Here is a 23,755-nt window from a genome sequence, read left to right on the forward strand (position 1 = left end):
TGCTTCCAAGCTTCTGCTGTTCCGATTCCAAAACTTGTGTGTAAGAATAACCATTTGTAATTTAGCCTGTACAGGCCTTCATACAGCAATGACAGCCTTTCAGTCAGGACCTCTATGCTGATGTGCATTAGCACAAAACTCAACAGCAGAAATCCTGTGGCAATGAAACAGCCAGAATCCTGTCAAAGGCCAAAGTAATTTCAACCATTACATTCCTGGGTGCTTGCTGTGAGCATGCAACAAAACACCAGCAGGGTGAGACATGTGAAGCTTACTGAATTCAAGACAATGCTTAACATGTGCATCCCAACTGGATCAGGATGCTCTACATGCCTACTCAGGCCCCATGGTTATTGTACACTCTGCACAGGAAAGAAATCCTGTGATGGCATCTGCATCCACCAGGCAGGCAGCAGGAAGACCAACTCTCAGGGTAGTAAAGTAAGGACACAGGGTTACACAGTTCCCAGTGGAAAAGGTCAGAGGACATTGCCATTGCCCCCATGCCCCATAAATCACACACTACAAGCTGTAATTTTTAGTCAAACTTGTTACACAGCAGTAATTCTCATGCAGTTGCTATCTCCACATCTGTAACTGACCCAAGGAGACAGTGCCCTGCACTGGCATCAGGACAAAAAGAGAATCTACAAAAGTGCCTTTCCAACCTTGCAATTTAAGCACGTTGTTCACAGAAAGAGAACAAAATAAGGTAATAGCCCTGAGCAAAGGACAACTATGACAGAAGAGAATTCATCATTCTGCACGAAATTATGTTTTAAACGTCTTTGCTTTTGACAAATCTGACAGATAACCTACGAAGAGATTAGAGAGCAACAAACAACCACCTGCTTCAGGTATCTCTCCAACCACAATGTCAGGCCAACATGTAGAGAAGCAATGGCTGAGAAGGCTACTAAACCAGGAGAATGACATACCCTTTTCACAATTTCTTGTGAATAGGATACAACAGGGTCTGGTTTCATAACAAACTTCAGCAGAGTCAGGGGAACAGTCATATAGTTTTACCACCTAGAGAAACACTGGTAACAAATTGTGTTCTCAAACACCCAGCTGTTCCCATATAATAAACATACATAAAGAGCCCATCAGGGTACACAGAGCTCAGAACACTTAAATTGTTACAGCATCACCGTTAAAAAGAGACTACTTATAAATAACAATTCTGTACCACAGATTTCATTAGCAGCAGACATACTGGTAGAATCAGATATCTACTGTCCAGACCAATTAAAGCAATTAAAAACTCTGTTTCTGCAAAGAGGAACTACATAACCTCTGAGAGGCACAGCACACCCTGTGCACAGGTCCAGTGTAGGCCAGGTTCTAGTGTATGAATTATTAGGGGGTTACTAAGTTTATTAGGAATCTGCCAATTTACACCAACACGGCAGCAGGGGAAGTCTCTCATTTCCCAAGGTACTGTAAACACTTCCATCCTCTCATTAGCTCTCCTCATTCAATTAGATCCCTCAGCATGGTGAAGGAATTCACTGCAATTCACTGAACTGTGTGTAGCCAAGACACCAACATCTGCTCCTCTTCTCAACAGGAGACAACAGCCAAATCCAAAATTTGAGGACCTACCATTCCTCAAATGCCACAACAGGAGAGGGAGAGGATCAGCAATAATTTATCTCCCAACATACCATGTGTACCCATATAACTCTACATTAATACCTTGTGATTTACAGGGAGTGGAAGAAGATGGTTTATCATGCTAGTTCATCAGATAAGGACACAGACACAGGAAGTCCCTGTGCTCTGCCCAGGTCAGTCTTCAGCTGTGAGTCAGTATGCCTGACCAAACTACAGAACTTTGTTATCAGGCATTGATTCCTGAAAGTATAAACACTTCCTGAGAGTATCAATATTACTATGTAAAGATCGTGTGAATAGATATATTTATATATAAATACTTTTTTAAAAGATGACAATATAGTCTCATATAAATAGAGCCCGCAGCTATGTTTCATATAATTTTGTAAAGGTTTACTTTCACCTTTCAAAGAGTATTTGTAAAGAAATAAAAATCCTCCTCTGGTATTTTCTACTACATACTTCTCAGTAATAATATACAACATACAGTCATACATTTACATTTTTACCTTTCACATCCCTGTACAGATTTGCCAGTCACCTTACTTGCCTGGAAAAATTAACCTCAGAACTTCCTCTACTGAAGAAAGAAAATTATCTTGGAGTATCCTTGTCAGAAGCTAAGGATGAGAATTCTTGTTATTCCCCTTGTGCTTGTCCTCTTGGAAACTCTCTACAGAGAAGTATAAAACCTGCATAATCTCTCCAAGCTTCAGGCAAACAATGTTTTTGCCAAAAGAAGGTGAAGGAACACCTGACTAACCCAAAGCTATTGATGCATTTAGGTTAAATTTGTCAAGCTTTGTTGGCTTAGAAAGAAAACGATCCCTGGGCAACAGACTCTCCCTCTCTGTCCCTGTTGGGCCTCATCGTTTGATCCTTAAGTGTCCCAAAGAGTGGGATGAAGTTGATTCTTCTCCAACAGCCAAGAGAGTCATAACACCTAGGTCAAATCCTTCCCATATCAACACAGAGCAGGGATCTGAGCCACAATTTAGAAGAGCAGATACTAGCAAGTGGGCAGTTTGGATCAAGGTTCAAAATTGCTCCCAGAGAAAATGAGCTATTTGGCATAAACAACTCTATACTTGGCAGCCAGAGGAAACAGGAAAAAAAAAAACCCAACATGAACTCATGGCCAGTCATCAGGATGTTCATTTCAAGGTGAGATTCCATGTTGAAATCTTTACCATAGATGACCACTCTAATGTGGAGGCAGATGTCATTTATGCAGCTCTAGTCACGCTCCCATTAGAATTTAAATTGAATTTGCAGTGCCAGATCCTCACATGTGAAAACAAAAAATTGAAGCACACTCATTTGAGCCAACATGGCAATATAAACACTTAACAAAAAAATTGGAGTTATCTGCTTGGCTAAAGCAGGAATGTCTGTCTTCTCTGTAGCTCTGGGTGTTTACACCACTTAAACAACTGACCCCTCATTTCATCTTGGGTCAAAAAAACCTCTTAAATATATCAACTGGAAAAAAGCCAAATCAGTCCTAGACACAGAAGAGAAAACAATATAATCCCTGATGTTTATAACATACACTTCCATACTTCTCTACTGCTTTACTGGAAATGCTAATATTACTCCCTCGAGAGCCCTGCTTCACTATTAGCAAATGCTTCCCAATGAGTTGCAAGAAGACAATTTGATTTTAGAGGAATTGCCAACCACTGGCATTTGGCATAAGATCAGTTCGCTTGTTTGTTGTTAATAAAACCCATGCAGAGGAAAAAGGGAACAAACTGCATAAAGCTGCATGTTAAATCCTGTGACTTTACATGGGTAGAGCATGCAACTCCTTTAAATGTACAATTATAGGGAAATCCCAGAAACAGGAACTTCAACCAAAGTCTTCACTTCCTTCAAGTACATCTGTCCTTAATATAAAAAGCAACATTATCTCCCTTATTACATACTCAAAGACATCAGTAAAACTCAATATCAATCACAGTACTCCAACCCCAAATCACTAAGAGACATTTCATTCTCCCTTTAAACACACACATTTAATCACTCTTCTTTCTGGACACAAATGAAATAAATTATTGCGGTGTTTTAGAGAGGTTTATTTTGTTTTGGGGTTGTTTTTTTTTTTTTTTTTTTTGTGGTTTTGGTTTTTTTGGGGTTTTTTTTGGGGTTTTTTTGGTGGGATTTTTTAATGTAGTTCTAAGAGCTACACCATTACTGGAAAAGTAGTATCATTGTGAAGTGAAGAAAAGCTGTGAAATAATAATGGGGGGAGAGGAGGGGGGCACACCATAGATAGTGGGAGCACAGAGAATGTTATGCAGCCAAACTTATTGTATGAAGACAGCAAAATACAAAACAATATAATAGCTCTAAAAATGTTTTCATATACCAGAAAGGTAGCCTTTACGCACTAATGAGTTCAAACTCACCCAAAGATGTGAGTCCTTGGGTGCAGACTCTCAAAACACCACCTTTAATTTTGACAGTATCTTGTTAAGGAAATAGCTGGAGATTGTGCTTGCTATAGTATGGTTTCCAGACTTTTAATTTCCATCCCACATTTAGTTATGAAATCGCATCTGATATTCTGCAATTCTGCTTATTAAAAATTTTTTTACATTATTTCTTTTATATGTTTTTGTTAATATTTTCATCTCGTTAATATCAGGGCACAAAAGACAGAAAACTAATAAAGCACGAATCTTGTTCTCAAGAATAACCTAGAAAATACACTACACAGATATCTACGTCATCTTCTCAATTCATACTTTTCAGATTATAATAAATGCCTTGATACCACTGTTCAATACTGAGCCATTAATGGTAAGGAAAGAGATGTATGTGGCGATTGTTGGAGAGGAAGGAAGGAGGAAGATTTCCTAGCATTGGGTATTTTATTGTATGTCTAGAGTATAAGGCTTTGAAAGCATAATATTGTTCTTAGGAAGAAGGGCCATTCATATTGTAAATAATAATTGGAGGAAGGAAAATAACCCCTGAAAAACCTCACCCAGTGCAATCATACATCCTCCTCCCACCTTTCTCATCCTAAAGAAAAAACCATCTACATGCTAGTACTACAAGCCACAGGTGGAAGTTTTCTAAATGTACCCAAAATGCCAAGAGTTCCACTACCCGAAAAAGCAATCTATCATAGCAGCTTCCAGGGGTCAAACAAGCAGGAATCTGGTATTCTCACTTCTATTTAGGGCTCAGCTATCGACTCACCTTGACCCTGGGAAAGTCACCTAGAACAAATGAGCAAAATGCTCTGTGACAGCTCACAGCACAGCTTGTGAAGGCCCTGGAAGAATCAATTTTCAGAAATTTGTATGGGCAAAAGCACCTAGAAAACTAGGCCAAAAGAAAGCACAGCAGCAGCACTGCCATGTGTGCCAATTCTGATTGCAGAAAGAGCACAAGTCCATTAAGAAAGAGCTTCAGCTCTACCATGCCATCACTACCCATGTGCCTCCAGATGTCAGTTTATCTCTACTTCTACTAACTTTGTAAAAAGATATCAAAAGCATGATGCGTCAGAGGCCTCTTGCCACAAGTGCATTTAATAAATAAATCCATAATGGGGTATAAATTGCGAGATCAGTATTAAGTACACAGTTATTAATAGTGCAAGTTCTAGAAAAGCACATGTGCATCTCTGCTGTTTTTCCACCACCCACATAGCACTTCTGGACCCAAACACAGTAAAACACACACAGCTGTCCCCGCTCCCAGCAGGCACCAGGAAAGCTTTGCACAACAGTGCAAATAGACTTTCTCAATAAGACACTCAGCACACACCCTGAAGAAAAGCTAGCTGCTAGACAATCAGGTGCTTCTACCCCAACATCACTCCCTTCATTCTGTAATCACCACAATTCAAGGCCATCCAAGGACAAAGGATCACTGCACACACACAGAACTGAGCACCACCAAGGAGTTCTGCCCTTGGCAGTATTGAGGGGAGGCAGCAGGAGTCATGTATGGGAAGCAGGGAAATCCCACAAGCAAAATGAAGCTACTCTCCAATACCTTTACTGTAAAAAAGTCACACAAGGCTGGAAGTGACATGATTTTACCAGCACTCAGCAAGCCCTCAGGTACCTGTGACACCATTCTGCAGGTCTGGGCAGCTCAGTCAGCTGGAGCAGCCACAGGCCCTCTCTCTCTGAAGGTTTCAGCACTATACAGCAGCAGCACTAGCAGGTCTTCTACAGGACACACACAGCTGGTCACCTCCAGTAATGTGGAAGCTGTGAACAGACTGGGAATCACCCAGACCTCCTTTCTGTCCTCCCCTCCCCAGTTAAACACCACAACAGCATTTACAGTCTCCTCCCACTCTCTCTCACAGACAACTGAAACTTGAGTTCTCAACAAAGGCTCAGCACCCAGAGCAAATCAAAGGCATGTCCAGGTTTGCTACCTTTTACATTCACAAGAAAATAGAGAGTCTTGCAAACACTCACACAGTTCTGAGGAGAGAAATGCCTCATACAAATGACCAACACACAACTATTTCTACATACACTGTGTGTTGGTCTTGAACATGTTAAAGCATTGCACACATTCCCAGGCATGTTTACAAAACCTCTGTGACCACAGGTGCCCTCTACTTCTCCTTGTCAGGATATTCTAATCAAACCAAAAAAGTATTGAGCTAGCATTCATCCTCCCCTTTTTCTCTGTTCTTCAGTTCTACAATCTTTTTACCTCCTTTTCCTTCAGAGGAGAGAAGGTAAGGTGTTGCAGCATATGTCACAGTTGGGACAGCCACAATACACAGAGTATCATCATACAATTTCAGAAAGATTCAACCCATACAGAGTAACATCACATCACTTCAGAAGGCTACAAGCATCTTCTCCTCTTTGTTCTTTAGCCCAAGCTTTTATACCCCTCATATTCATGCACTGCACCTGTGTGCCCTCTGTTCCCTTTGGTGGTTGGTCAGTGCACCTGGGCACTCCATGGCTCATTGCTGTCAATGCTGCTCACCTGCTTCTTACAGCTGTACCCACTGGGGATGAGGCTCTGCCGCAGTTCCACTCCCAACTGCCACAAACTGTGAACCTACAGTAAGGTACATACAGCCTCTACACAAAAATGCATGACTCTAAAGCAAGCCTCAAAATGACAAGCAGACAAATACTCTATCCTCTGGGGTAGTAAAAAAGTTTCAATATGCCTTGTTCATCTCACTTTCACAAGCTGCATGGAGAAAGGCCTTGGTAGACCACTCCCTTCCTTCAGTTTGACCTCCAAGTTACTGCACCTGTAAACTGGGAACAACAAATGCCAAGACAAAGCTATTAGGCACATAGTACCACACAGGAATTCTGCATGACAAAATTGAAACTGTCAGGGCCTAAGGTTTTCAAATTCCCACCTCACTAAGTTTACTCTCATGAAAAAAGGAGGTCTCTTCCTATTGTTATTTCATCCAAACACAAGTCAGCATGTGCAAGCCATGAGGCTGCCTGAAGAGATTCAACAGGTCCATAACAAGCACAACAGCCAGTGCATTTCTGGGCAGATGAGTGACACTGAAGGCTGAACCAACCAAGGTGCAGAGTAGCAACAGCCTCTGCAGGAAGGCAGGTAAGTCTCAGAGAAACCTGCCAGCTGCATTGTCCATTGATGGCACTGCACGTGGCACCTGATGGCAACAGAAAGAAGAGCCCAGAAAGACTCATTGGGTGTTACAGCTACAGATAAGACAGAGTCAAGGACAAAGTACTAGTTCTGTCACAAGTTTTAAAGCTATTTATTTAAACAGATGCTCAGCATCACTAAATTGAATGATACATCTAAGAGGGTGACCAGCAGCTTTCTAAACCAAGGCAAGACATGGATTGTACAATAGTTATTGCATAGATCCTACTTCCATTTAGCACTCACGGGATACAAGAATTCTGTTCCTTTTATTTGTGCAGCTAGCTCTGTTGTGAAGAGTAAACACAGCAGATAAACAATAGTTCATGATCCTTCCCCTAAAAAAAAAAAAAACTATCTTCCTTCTGTGTACTTGACAAAAAAAAAGAGTGAGCTCCAAGAAGGATACTCCATTTCATTGTTTCCTTTAGGTTTCCTACATTTTAGACATACAGATTAAATCTGTCTTTACAAAGACCTTAGCAATAGCTGCATTCCTTAAAAGTCAGGTGCATTGAAAACTTTCTCCTCTCTCCATTTCTATGAGTGGCATCTTGTGGTGATAATACATTTATTCTTATTTTTAATGGACAGCCACACCAATTTGTTCCAGCTGACAATACATTACTTAACACTGTAGAATGAAGAAGCCTGGAAAATGACATCTGCAGGAACAAAGCATAGAGAAAGCCTGAGACTGCTTCTGTACAGAACAAGCTCCTGAGGGTTGAACAGGTAAGAGCAATGCACTGCTCGCACACTTTTATATCAGGGGAAATGGACGGCATTTGGTTGACCTAGAGTACCAGTCAATCAAAAGCCAGTAGAGAAAAAGCAGTGGGAGAGGAGGAAAAATGAAGCTTGAGCTGCTGCAGTCATTTGCAGAGAGAATTATGGCTGAGAAAATGGTCTGGTATTTTGGGGATGTCTGCCACAAGTTGGCTTGGGGCAGTGCAGTGGGTCATCTTCTGGTGCATGCAACAGAAATAATTTCTTTTTAAAGGGAAAGGCAGAAACTCATAGGCAAAGCATTAACATGTGCACATGTGTGTGCAAGAAAAACAGAACACGACCAGCCTGCAGGTCAGATCTGGCCCAGTTGCTAACAAGGTTGAACCTCTGAGTTACATCACTCATAGCTCACGCCTATGCTTTTAATGCCCTTCCTATCTCCGATTACACTATTCATTTTTTAAAATCTATGCATTAATACCCACCAAATTACAACTCAGCTCAGAGTTAAAGATAATCTTTTCTCTCTAAAAGCAACTTGTTAGAGCTCTGATGTCTTATCTGGGGTTGTGTGCTTCATTACAAATTGCTATCACATGCGGCACAACCACACATTCAAGGTTGAAATGTACAGAAATAAGAGAAAACAGATCACAAGAATAAAAGCTGTTAGGTATCTGGTCAGCGTGCCTACCCTCCCCCACTATCAGAGTTTGCTGCTTTTGAACAATTTATGAAGACCCACAAAACCCCTGCTACACAGGCAGCTGAACATCATGGCAGTAAGTCAGATACCAGCGCCTGAAATCCACTGAAATCTTATGACTGATGGCCACCGACTCCAGTAAGCCTTGGATCAAGCCTAACCCCCAGGTCTCATTAAACTCATCTTTATATAAAAATCAATAGCCCTTTTGCCTCCTCCTTCAGCTGGGAGGGAAACAACGGAAGCAATTCTACAATCAGAATTACATCTTACACAGGCTAAAAGAGCTCCACAGTGAAGTTAATCAAAGTGAAGGAGTTATAACAGGTTTTAAAATGAGAGCACATTAATAACTGCTTTCTTGTGGTAAACAGAGCTAGTAATCAAGCACAGGTCCAGCAGAACCTATCCACAGCTGAACCAGAATTAGCTCTATAGCTACATGAATGAGCAAGTGATTGGCTTGGACAGTCACAGGTGAGGGTGGAAAGGCTCTGCAGAAATTCAATTAATCCATCAAAAACTCAGAAGAGAAAGACACTCTTCTCTTAGAAACAAGATCACATTTGTTGGTCATTCCAGAGCAAAAATCAGGTTTCTGTGTCCACCATCAAGATATTTTGCGTTGCCAGCACCCAGAACAGCAAGGATAATATGACAGCCCCAAAAACAATCCTTTCACACTATGACTCCAGGTCTAGTACAGTATCCCAGTCTTTAACTAGAATGTTTCTGTGATTCTTCAGAGCAACTCATTTGTGAAGATCAACTGGTAAGTGTCCAGTTTTCCTCTTCTGTTCCTGTGACAAAAACGTATTCTGACAGCTCTTTGCTGCCTTTGTCTTGGGTCAGAAAATTTGCCCAGAGAAAACTCACTCTCCTACTGACCTTTCTTTTGTCAGCTTAGTAGCCTATGATAGATACCATGATGCTTTTTGAAATTTAAACAGAAAAAGCAAAACAAGTGAGTTTTCATCTCTATTCAAAGTTATAATTTGTCAGTGAAATCTCTGCAGAATCTTCAAGCTAAAGCACTGAAGTGGAAAAAAAGAAAGCAGGACTTACTCTATGTGACCTTTCACTGGACATTTTGGTTACACAGGAACATGCAATACAATCTCCTTTCTCCATCCTACTATGAGCACTCGGTATATGAATTTAAAATCCTGACTGTGCTTACCTTCAGAAGCCCCTTGGAGGTAGCTGTCTTTCACTGACAGGTAAGCGATACCACAGATCATCTGGCTTTATCAAAATCAAACAGCAAGTCTGCAGCTCAGCATTGAGCTGCATGAGATTGAATTTTGATGTTATGTATCTAACAGTTTTGGAATTTTTAAATTAATTTTTAAACATATATTCATTTAAAAATAAATAGTTGGATGAGAAGGAAGAAATGGAAGATTATTCGGAGGAAAAAACCCCACACATGAGAGGCTAAAAAAACACTACTGAATTTGCTGGCACCTTTATAGCAGGGCCCCTCATGCACTCCAGGACACAAAACTTGAAGTGAGAATGTACCCACCCACACTGACGAAAAATGGCAGAACTGCTAGATAAGCATTCACTCACATTGCTGACCTTCCAAATGGATGACAAGCTACCAGGAGCAATGTCAGCTGGAACCCAAAAGGTTCTTGCTCTAAGGACAATGCTTGGGATTCAAATTGCACAAACATCTCTACACAACTTGAGCCACTTAATACAGTCAGTCTCAGAGGGACATCTGGGTTCCCTGTACAGCCAAAGGAAAGAAGCAGTAACTCCAGTATAACCTGTTAGGGAAACTGCCCTGTCTGACCCCCTAGGAGCCACTCTGGCAGTCACCCTCCCAACCAACCCCAGACATTCGCTGATGGGACCAAAGTCTCTTCACAGCAGGCAGCTCCAGTGACCCTCTCTTGATTCCCTACTCACCCAACTACTGAGCCCACAGACTGTAAGGGTGTCATCCTGCTGAGTCCAGTCACATGGCCACATGTCACACTTTGTCATGTAAAGGGCTGGCACCAGTTCCCAGCCCCTTTGCTGGGGCTCCCACCACATCCCCCAGCCAGGACACAACCTGCAGCTGCACATACAGCTACCTGTTCTCTGTGTACTCCTCAACAGCTCTATTTGAGGTAGGATGATTCTCCCTTTCGTTTCCCCTGTCACCTGCAGAAGAAAGCACTAAAAGACTAGTCAGATGTCTACTTAGGTTCTTAGACAGCTTTAGTTACACGGAATTAACGTAAGTTGAAGGTTTTACACTGACAAGAAAATAAACTGCTCCACAGATACCACAGTCCCTGTTAGGTCAAGCATCTTTTAAAGAAAAGCAACTTCTTGATTTGAAAATAAAAGAAAATTCCAGATAAAAGGCAAAACACAGGTTTAGGTTCTAAACAGAAAATTACTTCGGTCCAAGTAAGTCCTCCCTGCAAAGCAGGTGTCAGAGCCAGAACATCAAAATGAAGGTCTGGGCCAATTATAAATATGATGCAAAGATTGAGTCTCCTTGATCTTCAGAGATTTTACTTATTACCTGAATTGCCTTATTTGCCAGATTCACATTATGAAGGTTTTCAAAATACCACTTTGTTCTTAAGTGATAAAAAAAGCAATCACTATAAACAAAATGCTCAAGTGTCATTTCACCTACTAAGATTAGATGCCAATTTAGATCATAGGAAGCTGTAGCACTTCAATTTCTGTATACTATGATATTTTTACTAGGTTGCAAAGATTACCTACATAATTCTCTCTTTATTTTTTAAACCATAAAACTATCTTCTGTCATATTTATGTGATATGTTGAACAAAGCTTTTCAAAACTAAGCTACTGGAGCTTGTTCACACTACACTTTGTCTTGCTTCTGTCATTATGTTGCCCTTCCAGTGCAGCTGAGATCACATGTCCCAATTCAAATGCATGACTGTGATCCTTGAAGAAGAGTTTCCATAAAACAGGGTTAAAAAAACAGAAAGCAGGTAAGAATTGTACTGCTGCCTTTTTTCTGCACACAGAACAGGAAAGTCACAGCAGAGAAATTTATCCAAGAAAAAAATATCTCCAGGTAATTGTCAGTTTGAAGACATTATCGTATTTTACACAGTACTGACTTCAGGCCTGAAAAATAAGTAAAAGACTCTTTGAACAAGACATAGGGAAAAGACTATCATTTACAAGAAATCAGCACAGGAACGTGCCCAAAGTGCTAACATACAGTGCCCATGCGGAGGTAGCATTTTTACAGATCAAATTTCTTAAATGAAAACACTACTTCTAAAGCCCAGTCTTTCATGGCTAGGAATAGAAATTCTCTATTGGGAAATCCTTTCAGAAATTAATTTGAAAATCAAAAGCTTGGTTGGACAGAGTAGCTTTATTATGGGGAAAGGGGAGGGAAAAAAAAAGGAAAAATAAGAAAAAAATATGGAAACCCATAGTCTTTTAACATCTTTCCTGTTCTCCAAAAAACTGTGTAACTACAGTTCACTTTAGAGTAAGCATTTGAATTTTACATAGAAATAGTGACCAAAAATCTGGTATATAAGGCAGGTACTTTGACACCAGCACCCCTTACAATATCAACAATCATTCTTCAGTTGGCAGCATTTGCCACTGCAGACCCCAAGCCCTTGCTGCAGTCTACTCTGTCAGCACTATGGAGGCAGCCTATTTTACCCTCACAGACACACAGTTGATAAAAAAGCAAACCATTTTTCTCCCTTGCCTGTAAGGCCTCATGAATTGCTTATAGAGCACTGCCAGCATCTTCAGAAGGATGCTGTAACAGCATTCAGACTCTCTCCAGATAGCCACAGTGAATCAATGCTTATGCCCCAAGGAAAGCCAGTGACAAGTAGGTTCCTAAATCCCAAAGCAAGTTTTGTAAAAATCCTGTCCATAAAAATCAATCAAGAAATTGTCTTGTATTAGCTCAGGAAGTCAAGCTTGCTTTGAGCAGCAAACAGCACAGGAAAGGCAGAAGTTTGTCAGCTATGTTGAGGTGAATGAATTTTCCTGGCAGAGATAGCTTGCCTCAGTCTTAAAAAGACCTACCTCTCTGCTTTTTGGCCTTCGCTGGAGCCACAAGGTGCTCTAGATGTATTTACAGAGTAGCTGGGGGCTGTGGAGCAAAAATGCTTTTGGCTTAGGTGCTTATCCATAGCTCTAGAGAAATACTGTGGTGAACATCAAACACATCTGCTGGCACAGACACTTTCTTTGCTGTGCTGCAGAGCTTCTGACACTGCCTGTGTCACTGTCATATCCCAGTGCCTCCCAGCAGTGCACTAAGTGCTGCAGCTAATATCCAATGTTCTGTTTATTCTCTCTTCCCTGAGGGAGAATCATATGCACAGCAGTATGCATTGTTTTGAGGGAACAGCTTTTAAACAGGTACAAACAGCTTCTGCTGGAAGCTGAAATCATGTGCCCTGAATGAAAGGTGTTCAGGAACGTCATGTTCAATAAAAGTTCATTTCACAGACTAGGACCAATATCCTACTCTCCCTTCCATTAAAACAGTCTCTTCTGCAAAGAACGGCTTTATCCTTTTGCAAGAATATTCTACTGAACTAAACGCCAAATCACAGAACGGTTTAGGTTGGAAAAGACCTAAGATCAAGTCCAACCATTAACCCAGCATTGCCATATCTACATGTTTTTAAAATGCCTCCAGGGATGGTGACACAACCCTGGGCATGAACTGTTCATCAACAGCTGTCCTACCATAAATGTCCTTGGAAGCTTTTACAACACTCACAAGGGCTGAATTACACCATGACTGCAACCAGATCCTTCACTGATGCATGTGAAGTATTTTGGAATTCCTGCACGAGATAAACTATCAGTTTATTATCCAGTATAGGATATCAGCCTTTGTTTCCTCTCTGTTTTGCAGACTCCCTCATTTTCATGTCATGGGCAACAAAGCTTATACTCTTCTTGAAGCAGAACAACTCTTCCAGTTCCTTAGCAATACTCTGCTTCTTACTGTAATTTGGTTTCCTCACCAAGGAGGTGTACATATCTCTATCATTACATCCAGTTCCTGAAGCAGGCCTGCCTAGAGTATTTGATAAAATCTGAATGAAATTGCCTGGATAGTAATGTTATTATGAAAATGCCATATGTCTAGGGAATTATACAGTAAAGTTTTCTTAATAGCTTGTGCACTGAAAACACTTCCTCCAAAGAAATAAGCAAAACCAAATTAAACAAATCAATAATTCTGGAACAAAGAAATAGATTTTTCAATGCATAACTTTTGCATAGGATAAGAATGGTCTCCAGAGGTGACTGAGGTTTTTGTTATTCTTTTTTGAGAAGTCATCAAAATCTACAGCCCTTAATACTAAAAATTCTTTTCACAGACCAGATTTTTTCTGTATTGAAAAAAGAAAAAAACCTCAAGCACAATTTAAAAAAATCCTACAGGGAGGGCATTAATAAAACCCTAATCTGTTCTGCTCAAAAAGAGCTCTATTCTAATTTCCCAGTGGACCTACAAAGAGCAACTGATAAAACAGTTCCTAACTCTCCACCTGTTGATGCAGCTTTCTTCTCCATGAAGAATTAAGAGTGCACACTACCAGCAGAAGAAAAAAAAAAAAGTTACAAAAAAAAAAGAGACAACAGCATCCCTGTAGTCCTAATACCACTTCAGATTTTAAACAGTAAAAAGTCGTCTAAGAGACAAACTCACATTTGAGTCCCACATGTAGGTCAGAGAAAAACTGCTCTTTCTAAAATAAATTAGCAATTGAAATTTAGAGATTTGATATAACTTCACACAAAGAAGCTTCCAAAGAAGCACATCTGCCATCTCTGCTATGCTGGTGGCCTGAGATGCTGTGAGTGCTAGAAGCACTGTCAGCACAGGAACCTAGAGGTCCTGCAGGTCCAGAACTCAGCCCCAAAGCTGCTAAGTTCAAAGTCACTGAGCAAGTTCTGATGACAAGCAGATGTTTTAAACTGTAGGGGTCCAGCATGAATAACCATTTGATTTCCATGGATAAAAACACAAGTCCAATGTGCATAACATGTTGTGCTTATCACAGTGGTCTTCTCTAGAATGAGCACCTCCAAGTCCCAGCTGAGGATTTTTCTTGAGAATTGAGGTAGGTGAAAGCATCAGCCAACACAAACAGGACAGTGGAAAGGATGAAGATATGCAAGGAGAAAAGATTCTGCTATGATTTTGATGAGTGCACTATAGGAATTGGATAGAAGTAACTCAGAAACACTACAACCAAACAGAAAAATTCTCAGGGGAAACAACTATCTCAAGTTAAATTTCTTCTACTGTACTCACTTCAGATTGTCTGGCTATCTGTCCTGCCCACCACAGAGCCAAGCTGATTTCAGAAATGCTTAACACACAAAGTAACATCCCTGTGTAAATAACAGAAATACTTTTCTTGCAAGAAGTATTCAAAATCCCAAATATCTGCAAAATGCTAGCACAGATTTACACATATCTTTTAGCTCTGAATGCCATGACAATCCACTTTGAATTGGCTCCCATGGTAACTGCAACATTAAGGTCCCCTGAGAGTCATCTCACACAAACACACATACACAGAGGACTGGAAGGGCTCTGTGCAGAGACAGAACATAAACTTATCAAATGCAAGGAGTTTCTCCACGGCACCTGCCTTCCAGCTAAAAGGATTCATGAATACAACCTTTCTTTCCATTAGGAAAGGAATTCCTCTCTCACATCATCTCTAAGGCTGGAGCAAGCACCTCTCTTTAGGAACTGACTCTTGCTCCCCTCTTCCCTCATACTCTGATATTGCCTAACTGCAACACATGTACTTAAATCATTTCACTCAGCATCATTTTGTTCTTCAATAAGACTCAGGTTTGTAATTTTTCTGGTTGGGCTGGTGGAAGCCCAAGGAAGCCAGGAAACAAAGCTCTCAGTCAACCAGAGTTAGCTGCTCCTGAGAGACACCATGGTGTGGTCAGCCAAACACTTGCAGACAAGTCCATGCCCACTGCACCTGGTAGGTGCATGCAGGACTCAGTCTAATCAGAACTCAGAGGTTCCCAAGAAAGGAAGCTGATATAAAAAAAAACAACACATCACAGTTATGTTGTCAGTGCCTTTCTGAACTCTAGTTTGCTGTGGTATACAAATAATGACAGGCATCATAGATTTTTAATGGGAAAAGATCTCTTTGTGTAAGGTACATTCATCATTGTTTTCTTGGGATATCCCTTAAAAATTTTGATAAACAGTCCCAAAAGAGATGCTTTCACAACATCCCACTGACAGGTACAATTCCATCAGCATCCCTTTCCAGCCTGCTATAATTTATTAACTGTCATAATTTGCAAACTCAGCCTCTGGCAAAACAGAAGGAGGCAGGAAAGTAGTTTGAGTGAGACCTATAGCAATTAGAAGGAAGTGTTTTTCAAGAGAAATTCCAGAAAGTGATGGTTCACTCTTTGCCCCAAAAGAGGTCATGTCTCTTGGCAAATCAAACCCTTTTGTTCATCTTCCAAATGTATTTGGGCCAAGCTTCCAGCTTCTAAATAAGAGGCAGGAAATAGCAAACTAATTATAGTATCATTAATACAACAGTAGCCTAATACAGCTTTTGTTAAAGGTTTCTGTTGAAAAAAAGGGGTTTTCTAAAGTTATGTTTTATAGAACATTTGTACAACTTCAATTACTTGTAGATAACAAGGACTGCACACTATCTAATGAGAATAATTATAAACACTACTCTTCCTTTGGGAAAGTATCTTCAAGTCAATGAGCCAGAGATACTTGCACAAGCAACAGGTGTTTTTGATTCGGCTTCTCAAAAGTGAGAAACAGAAGAGAATTTTAAATTCCTGCCCATTTGGCAGAGCACACAGCTCTTTCTGCCTTCCATTCTCTCAGAGACATGACATGGTAATTGACAATGTGACAGCAAGTCCTAAACATATCTGCTATTTTACATCTGGTTCCTGTTATTTTAACCTCAGAAGCAAATTGAAAAAAAGGAAAAAATTCCTATTACTGCTGATTGCTTATACTTCCCTAAAATTCTCTTCCTTTGTTCTATCAGCCAGGTTATTTAGAGGATATTACCGTAATCTGACAAAGAACTTAAGAATATGAATATTTTCAGTGAAGGCAATGGCTTTAATGGATCAAGATGCTTTATTTATTAGATTTCATCAGCTCTTGCTTCATATTCTAACTACTCCACTGAAATAGCCTTACAGTTTCATTATTCTGTCTGCTGTATTAGTGATAAGGCAGGTATGGAGCACGTAGCCTCCACTTGGGAATTCACATCTACCTTCCTAGGGACAACTTTTCATACATCAACCACCAGATTCTTCTTCCTCTAAACTTTCACCACAGTTACTAAAAAGTGACACCGGGCCAAGAACAAGCAGTCAGACTGCACACCCAACACCCTGTCTGCCTGGGGGACAACCAGAAAACTAACAGGATGACAGGTCTATAAAAAACAATCAGTCAGCTGTCACTCTGACCTCAGCACAGTCATGACTGACCAAAGCTAAACCACCATCAGATAAGACAAGATGGGAGCAGGCTCTCCTCAGTTACAGCACTGCAGTCCTCCTACTCCCTGCACTAGCCTGTGCAACTCTGCATGGCCACAGATTCAGTCAATGCAGCCACACAGCAAGACCTGCCAGCCAGTTAATGAGCTTACAAGGCCATGTTAGTCACTGCAATAAGCACTGGTCAACAAAAATCCCACTACTTCATTTGTCATCTCTTGTGTTGTTTGGTAGAACATCACATGAATTGGGAACCAACAGCACCAGCATTGCAACACTCAAGAATTCGGGAGAAATGCACGGTTAAGACAGAAGGCTTCTTCCTGATTCACTGCTTTCTTGCTGTGTTTGACACCAGCTGTCAGTACTTCCACAGAACTTGCTCTGTTCTACTCTTGCACCATCCCATACCAGTTTCCCAGCAGGCAGCCCAAGAAACATCACCTCTGAAACACAAGAGAAGAGGGGATGGAAAGAGATACTACAAACTTCCCTGGCACCTTCTTTCTTAAGGTCATATTGCAATACCTCCACAGTAGCTTCTACTTCTCAACCTCCTATAAGTATGAAAACAATATGCAATACCTTTGTTTATTTCCTTGACACCCACAGACAATCTCAAAGCTAACAGAAGCAAACTTCATTTGAGAAGTCCCTGCAGACAATCCTATGGAAAAGGATTAGCATAACTAGCACTAGACAACTGCTACCACCTGCTCCTAAGAGGCACATTCTAAGACATGGCTGTGGCACAGTCCAGGCACCAGTGCAAGCCACCACTGTCCAAAGCACAGACTCTTCCTTCCCTTCTTGCGCCTCACTCCCACTCTCCCAGAAACACTCCCTTGTAAGGCTGTTCACGTGTTCCTGTTTTTTTAAAATCAGCATCTTCCCCAGAACAGAACTCCCCAGAAAAGGGCCTAAAGAAAGAGTCTGCAATTAGCAGGAGTGGGGAAATACACATCTGCTCCTTGGAAAATCTGAAGAGGAACTGCAAGTCTGTAAGTCAGCAGCAACACACAGCTATCCCCGAAGTTAACATCTGCCTCTTCTCAAAGTTCTCAGGTTCCCCTGCTACATTTTCCTTTATAAAACTGTACAAAGGACCTTATTTTCTCACAAGCAAAAGAAAAAGCAGTCTAGAAATTGAGGAAATATATTGGTGCAAAAAAATTTCAATTACTATCTTTGGACAACTGATACAGAATTTATGTATTGATGGTGGAGTGGCAAAGTCCCAAAATACATCAGTGCTCTTCAGAAAGCAGGAAGGCAACATGTATCCTCTTTATTCCATTTTGTTCATTTAATCCTAAACAAGAACAGGTACTTTAGGTGACAAGATCTTTTTCAAGCATTTCCTAAAGTAATAGGAATAAAAATCAGATAAGGAAAAAATTTTACATAAAATGGGTAGGAAAAAAACAAAACAAACTCAACCAACAGCCAAGACTTCCCAGCAAAAAGATTAATGGATGTAAGTGTGATGGTGAGAGGGAGGTCAAGAAATGGGATGTCTCATAATGCAAAGAAGAAAAACTATTGCATACTTAACAGAGTACAAGATTTTTCTTGAAAACCTATCAGATTATGAAAGCCTCACCGTCTTCCTTCCCTCCCTCCATGACCATTCCCCTCTGTGATGCAAAGGGGAACATGGGGGAGGGCAGACTACAACAGCCCCACTGCCTCCTAGCAAGGCTGCATTTCCCTGTCCAGGACTGTATCCCAATTCCACAGTAATGTACCCTGCAGTTTATTAGCCTTTCCTCATCCCAAAACACCAAAACTAAACCATAATCTCACATTTCACCAAAGCAAAGAATAACCAAGTCTGTAGTCCCATGAAGCTTGCAAGGGAGGCAGACCAGTCTATATGAGCAAACGTGAATCCTGCAATTCCTGAACTGTTTGACTGGCCTCACTGATCTGGACTACACATGTTGCCTGTTGTCCCATGGCCATACAAGCCCAGTGGTCTGGGAAAAAAAAAAAAAAAAAAGTGATGGCTGACTTCCATGAAAATCAGAGAACATTGTTTATTACGAGGCAAGGAGAAGAAATTTATTCCAGGCAGTGCAAGAGAGTCATCACCACTCAACAAAACAGGTTACAAGCTTCCTCAATTAAAGCACACAGACTGATCCTGCTGTGAGTTTGGAATAAGAAAATGTTTTCCCCCTTTTATGGCAGACTACAATCAAAAATTACTCATCTTTACCACTGCAGCAAGAAAACACAGTTAAAATGCTGACAAAAATGTTGCTTTAAAGTTTCAAGTAAAGGCAGCCTCAGATCTCTTCTTTATAGCCCAGACTGTGTTTTTTAAAAAGGAAGAAGAAGAGGGGGAAAATAGTAATATCATACACTCACAAAACATGTTCACAAGGAAAGTCAAACACTGAGTCTCTCATGTCCAAAACATACAAGGACACTGACACCTGTTAGATTTTCTATGCTACCACCACTGCAGTAAGGTCAGCTCTTTCACCAAGCTAAAGGATGCCAGGAGGTAACTTGGATGAAAAGATGGGACCCCCACCTTCTGACAAATTTGATTAAAATTGGCTGACAGAGTCAAACTTTACCAGCATGTGGTAACCGTCTGCATATGCCTGACAACCTCACAAAACGCATGATCATGGAAGCTCATTTTTTCAAGAGTAGTTTCTCAAGGATATAGGTGAGGGAAAAGCATTTTCACTGGCACTCCAAGCAAAAACAGAGTTTAATCTGGCACCCTTCACAATTACTCAATTAGCTTCCAATTCAAGAACAGAAAAGAACAAATTAATTGACCATCAAAGTCTTAGAACAAGCCTGGTACTGTGCCATCAAATGGAAATGAGGGGTATTAGGCTACAAACAGCCTGCTGCAGGCATCCAAATCTGCCCTCTGCCAAAACTTCCCCCATGGGACACCTTTGGTTCTCATCAAAAGAGCCAACACAATAATTGCAAGACAGAGTAGAGTTGAATGCATGTACCAAGAGAATTTCCAGCAGTCAAAATACACACGCAAAACCAGTGAGCCAACATAGTCACATGCACAGATCAGACTACCAGGGGGTCTGGCCTACACAAACATTAACCAAAGCACAAATCAGTACTGTGATATGTTAAACAAAAGAGGATGGACAAAAGCCTCAAGAACAGTGCATCTTGAAATTCATCTTTCCACAGGAGGTTAGTCAGAATGAGTGAGCGAGTGAATGTGTTCACTTCTGTGAGTACAGTATTCTCCAATGGTTTAATCATTACAGCAAGAACCCGAGCCTCTAAATATACATCTGCCTAAGAAGCTGAACACTTCAGAGAGCAAAATTAACTTGGAGGTTAGCTTCCATTCCAAAAGAATTGTATTAGACAATTATCTACAGAAGTAAAAATCAGGCCAGTATTTAAGGGCCACAAGGGGAATAATATGACGACTGCAAAGGAAAAAAGCAAACAATGGATAGGTGCTCATATTTGTTGGAGTCATACACATCATGGTATTCATAATGATACTAATTTTGAGTTCTGCTTTATAAGGCATATTCCTAAAATGAACTTATTTTCTAATTATGAGCTCCAGTGATCATGCACATTAAACAATGAAAACAAACGGCAGTAGATATGAATGTTGTGACAGTCCCATTATCTCTCAAGCAATGCATGAGGATAAGCTCTTAGCCACCCTCACAGCCAAAATTCACTTGAAATGTCACTTCTAGCAAAATTCCTACAGCTGTCATTTTACTCTCCCTCTATCCATACCAGAAGGCAGCAATTAGACAAAACTGAATTTAAGACAAAAATTCTTACTTATCAAGAATATTTATAGTTTAGAAATTGTGTCCTTAAAAAGGTCTTGCTGTCTTTTTAAATCAAAAACCCAAAACAAACACAGACAACAGTGACTGGAAAATGACTGGAATTTTTTTCCTTCATGATGCTGAACTTCTCAGGGATTCCCTGCTCAATGCCCTCCTTTAAAATGCAGGGGAAACAAAGACTTGATCTTCTAGCTTACATGTTCATCAGCACACAAGGTATTGCTGTTATCCCACAGAGCACTTAATGCTTCTAAAAGCCTTTCATTACCTCCCCAGGAGCTTTCATTGGCAAACACAGCAGCACTGCAGTGCTCAGATGAAAGCTTTGAGAAATATCTTCTAGATGTCACCTCTGGGTTCAGCTAAGTCCAAAAGCAAAAGCAGAAGCTTGATGCTCAAGAGCAGCAATACACAACTCCATAGAGAGGGTGTTATTTCCTATTTTGTCTAGATGCATTAAGCAAGAACAAGAGACACACCATAGTTTCCACACACTCACAGCTTTAGCCTTGCAGCAGGTGATTTTCAAAGCCAAATGATATTACTGAGAGCAAGAAAACACCACCTGATTTAGAAGCAGCAGGAAAGGAATAGATGTGCAGCCTATGGTGAAGCTAAAACACACCCCTGTAAGACAAGACCCCTTGTAAGGAGCTAGGTTGGGGCTGTTCAGCATGGAGAAGGGAAGGCTGTGTGGAGACCTCACATCAACCTTCCAGCATGTGAAGGGAGCCTACAGGGAAGCCAGAGAAGGACTTTCTGTCAGGAGCTGTAGTGACAGGACACAAAGTAATGGGTACAAATTGAAAGGGGAAACTTAGCTTAGATATCAGGAAGAAATTCTTTACTGTAGGGATGGTGAGGCACTAGAACAGGTTGCCTAGAGAAAGAATGAATGCCCCAACCCAGGCAGTGTTCAAAGCCAAGCTGGATGGAGCTCTGAACAACTTGGTCTAGTGGGAAGTGTCCCTGCCCATGGCAGTGGCAGGTTGGGAGTACATTATCTTTAAGGTCCATTCCAACCCTAACATTCTGTGACTCAGAAATTCATGTTACATAATGGTTTTGTGCCTCCTGCATTATTGCCCTCACAGCATAACAAGTTCTGTCTGATTCCAGACAGACATCAAGCCTACAAACAGAAAAAAAGCCCAGAAGTCCCAGAGAAGACAAACCATACTGTTCCATAAGTGGCATAACCCATAGGAATTCCTTAATGTGGCTTTTAGTTTAAATGTGCAGTACCTTTCACAATCCCATCAACACAGGACTGAAACAAAAAACAAAAGTGCTGTAAGACTGCTCAGAGAAATCACTTGGACTTCCCCCAGGACAGACACAAGGACAGTATCTGGAAGACATTCAATTTATCCCCATGCACTGTAAGCGAGAGACTTGCACTGAGAGCAGAGCAGCTCATTTGAATTGGGGAAGCAGGACTGTTCAGTTACCCCTCAATATCCTAAGAAGCATTCCAGTGATTACACAGAATAGATGTTCAAGGACAATAACATGTGATGAAAGAACATTCAGAGACAAGAGTGAAACTCTTTTTGCATTCTATGCATTGTTCCATTTTCTTGTCAGGGGTAAAAGGATGCAAGCTGGCCCTCACCTTACTCTGAATTCCTGAATAGAGACACAAATAGCAGTAATACATATATACCCTAAAAAACCCATATCTGATGCTGATTCATACTGAAGCTAGGACAGACAATGACACATTCTATATAAAACACTTATAAAGTTTTGAATGAGACATCCAATTCATTTTTCTTTTAATAAAAATAGATCTGCTTTATTCACAATTGCTGCTATTCCTAAATTCCTGGAGCTCATAAGACATGCAAATTCACAGAAAAAAAATGCACTATTCACTTTCAGAGTGTGAATGAAGATATTTGCATAGAATCGCAAAGAATGGCTCAAGGTTGGAAGTGAACAATTTAGTCCAATGTCCCTGCTGAAGCAGCTCTGCCCCTAGTGCACGTGGCACAGGATTGTATCCAGACAGTTCTTGAGTATCTCTAGTGAGAGAGACTCTACAACCTCACTAGGCAACCTGTTTCCATGCAGTCACTCATACAGTAAAGTTCTTCTTCATGTTCAGTTGAAAATTCCTGTGCATCAGTTTCTGCCTATTGTTCTTTGACCTGTTGGTTGGCACCACTGAGAAGGGCCTGGCTCCATCCTCGAGACCCTCCCTTCAGGTACTAATAAAACACTGATGAGGTCTCCTCTCACTCATCTGTTCTTAAGGATGAACAGCCCCAGCTCCCTCAGCCTTTCCTAAGAGAGATGGTGCACTCTCCCAGTCATCTTTGTTGCCTTCCTCTGGATCCATTCCAAGAGTTCCATGTCTCTCTTGTACTGAGGAGCCCAGAATCGGACACAGCACTGCAGATGTGCCTCACCAGGGGCAGGATCACAAGTAGAATAGAGCGGCAGGATCATTTCCCTCGACCTGCTGGCAATGCTCTTCTAATGCACCCCAGGGTACCATTGGCCTTCTTGGTCATAAGGGCACTGCTGGTCACAGACAGCTTGTTGTCCACCAGGATCCCCAGGTCCTTCTCGACAGAGTTGCTTTCCAAGAGCTCAGCCCCCAGCCTGTGCTGGTGCAGGGAGTTATTCCTCCCCACGGGCAGGACACTGCACTTACCTTTGTTGAATTTCAGAAGGTCCCTGTCAGCGTCCTTCTGAAGGGCTGCA

The 23,755-nt window shown here is 41.1% G+C and overlaps 1 protein-coding gene across 21 annotated transcripts in view; it reads right to left on the reverse strand.

The window, feature by feature from the left end:
• Nucleotides 1-23,755, reverse strand: part of TSPAN4 (tetraspanin 4) — a 413,364-nt gene that overhangs the window by 366,880 nt on the left and 22,729 nt on the right. For 3 of the 21 annotated variants that reach the window (XM_053981263.1, XM_053981268.1, XM_053981260.1), the window contains exon 1: nucleotides 4,831-4,882. The exons of 17 other annotated variants lie outside the window; for them this stretch is intronic. The gene's annotated coding sequence lies outside the window, so the exon portion shown is untranslated. Of the gene's footprint in view, nucleotides 1-4,830; nucleotides 4,883-5,706; nucleotides 5,763-23,755 lie in introns of those variants that run through there. One more of the 21 variants, XM_053981284.1, reaches the window with a different exon arrangement.

The sequence above is a fragment of the Vidua macroura genome, chromosome 6 (genome assembly GCF_024509145.1).
Source record: "Vidua macroura isolate BioBank_ID:100142 chromosome 6, ASM2450914v1, whole genome shotgun sequence".
Taxonomy (NCBI): Eukaryota; Metazoa; Chordata; class Aves; order Passeriformes; family Viduidae; genus Vidua; species Vidua macroura.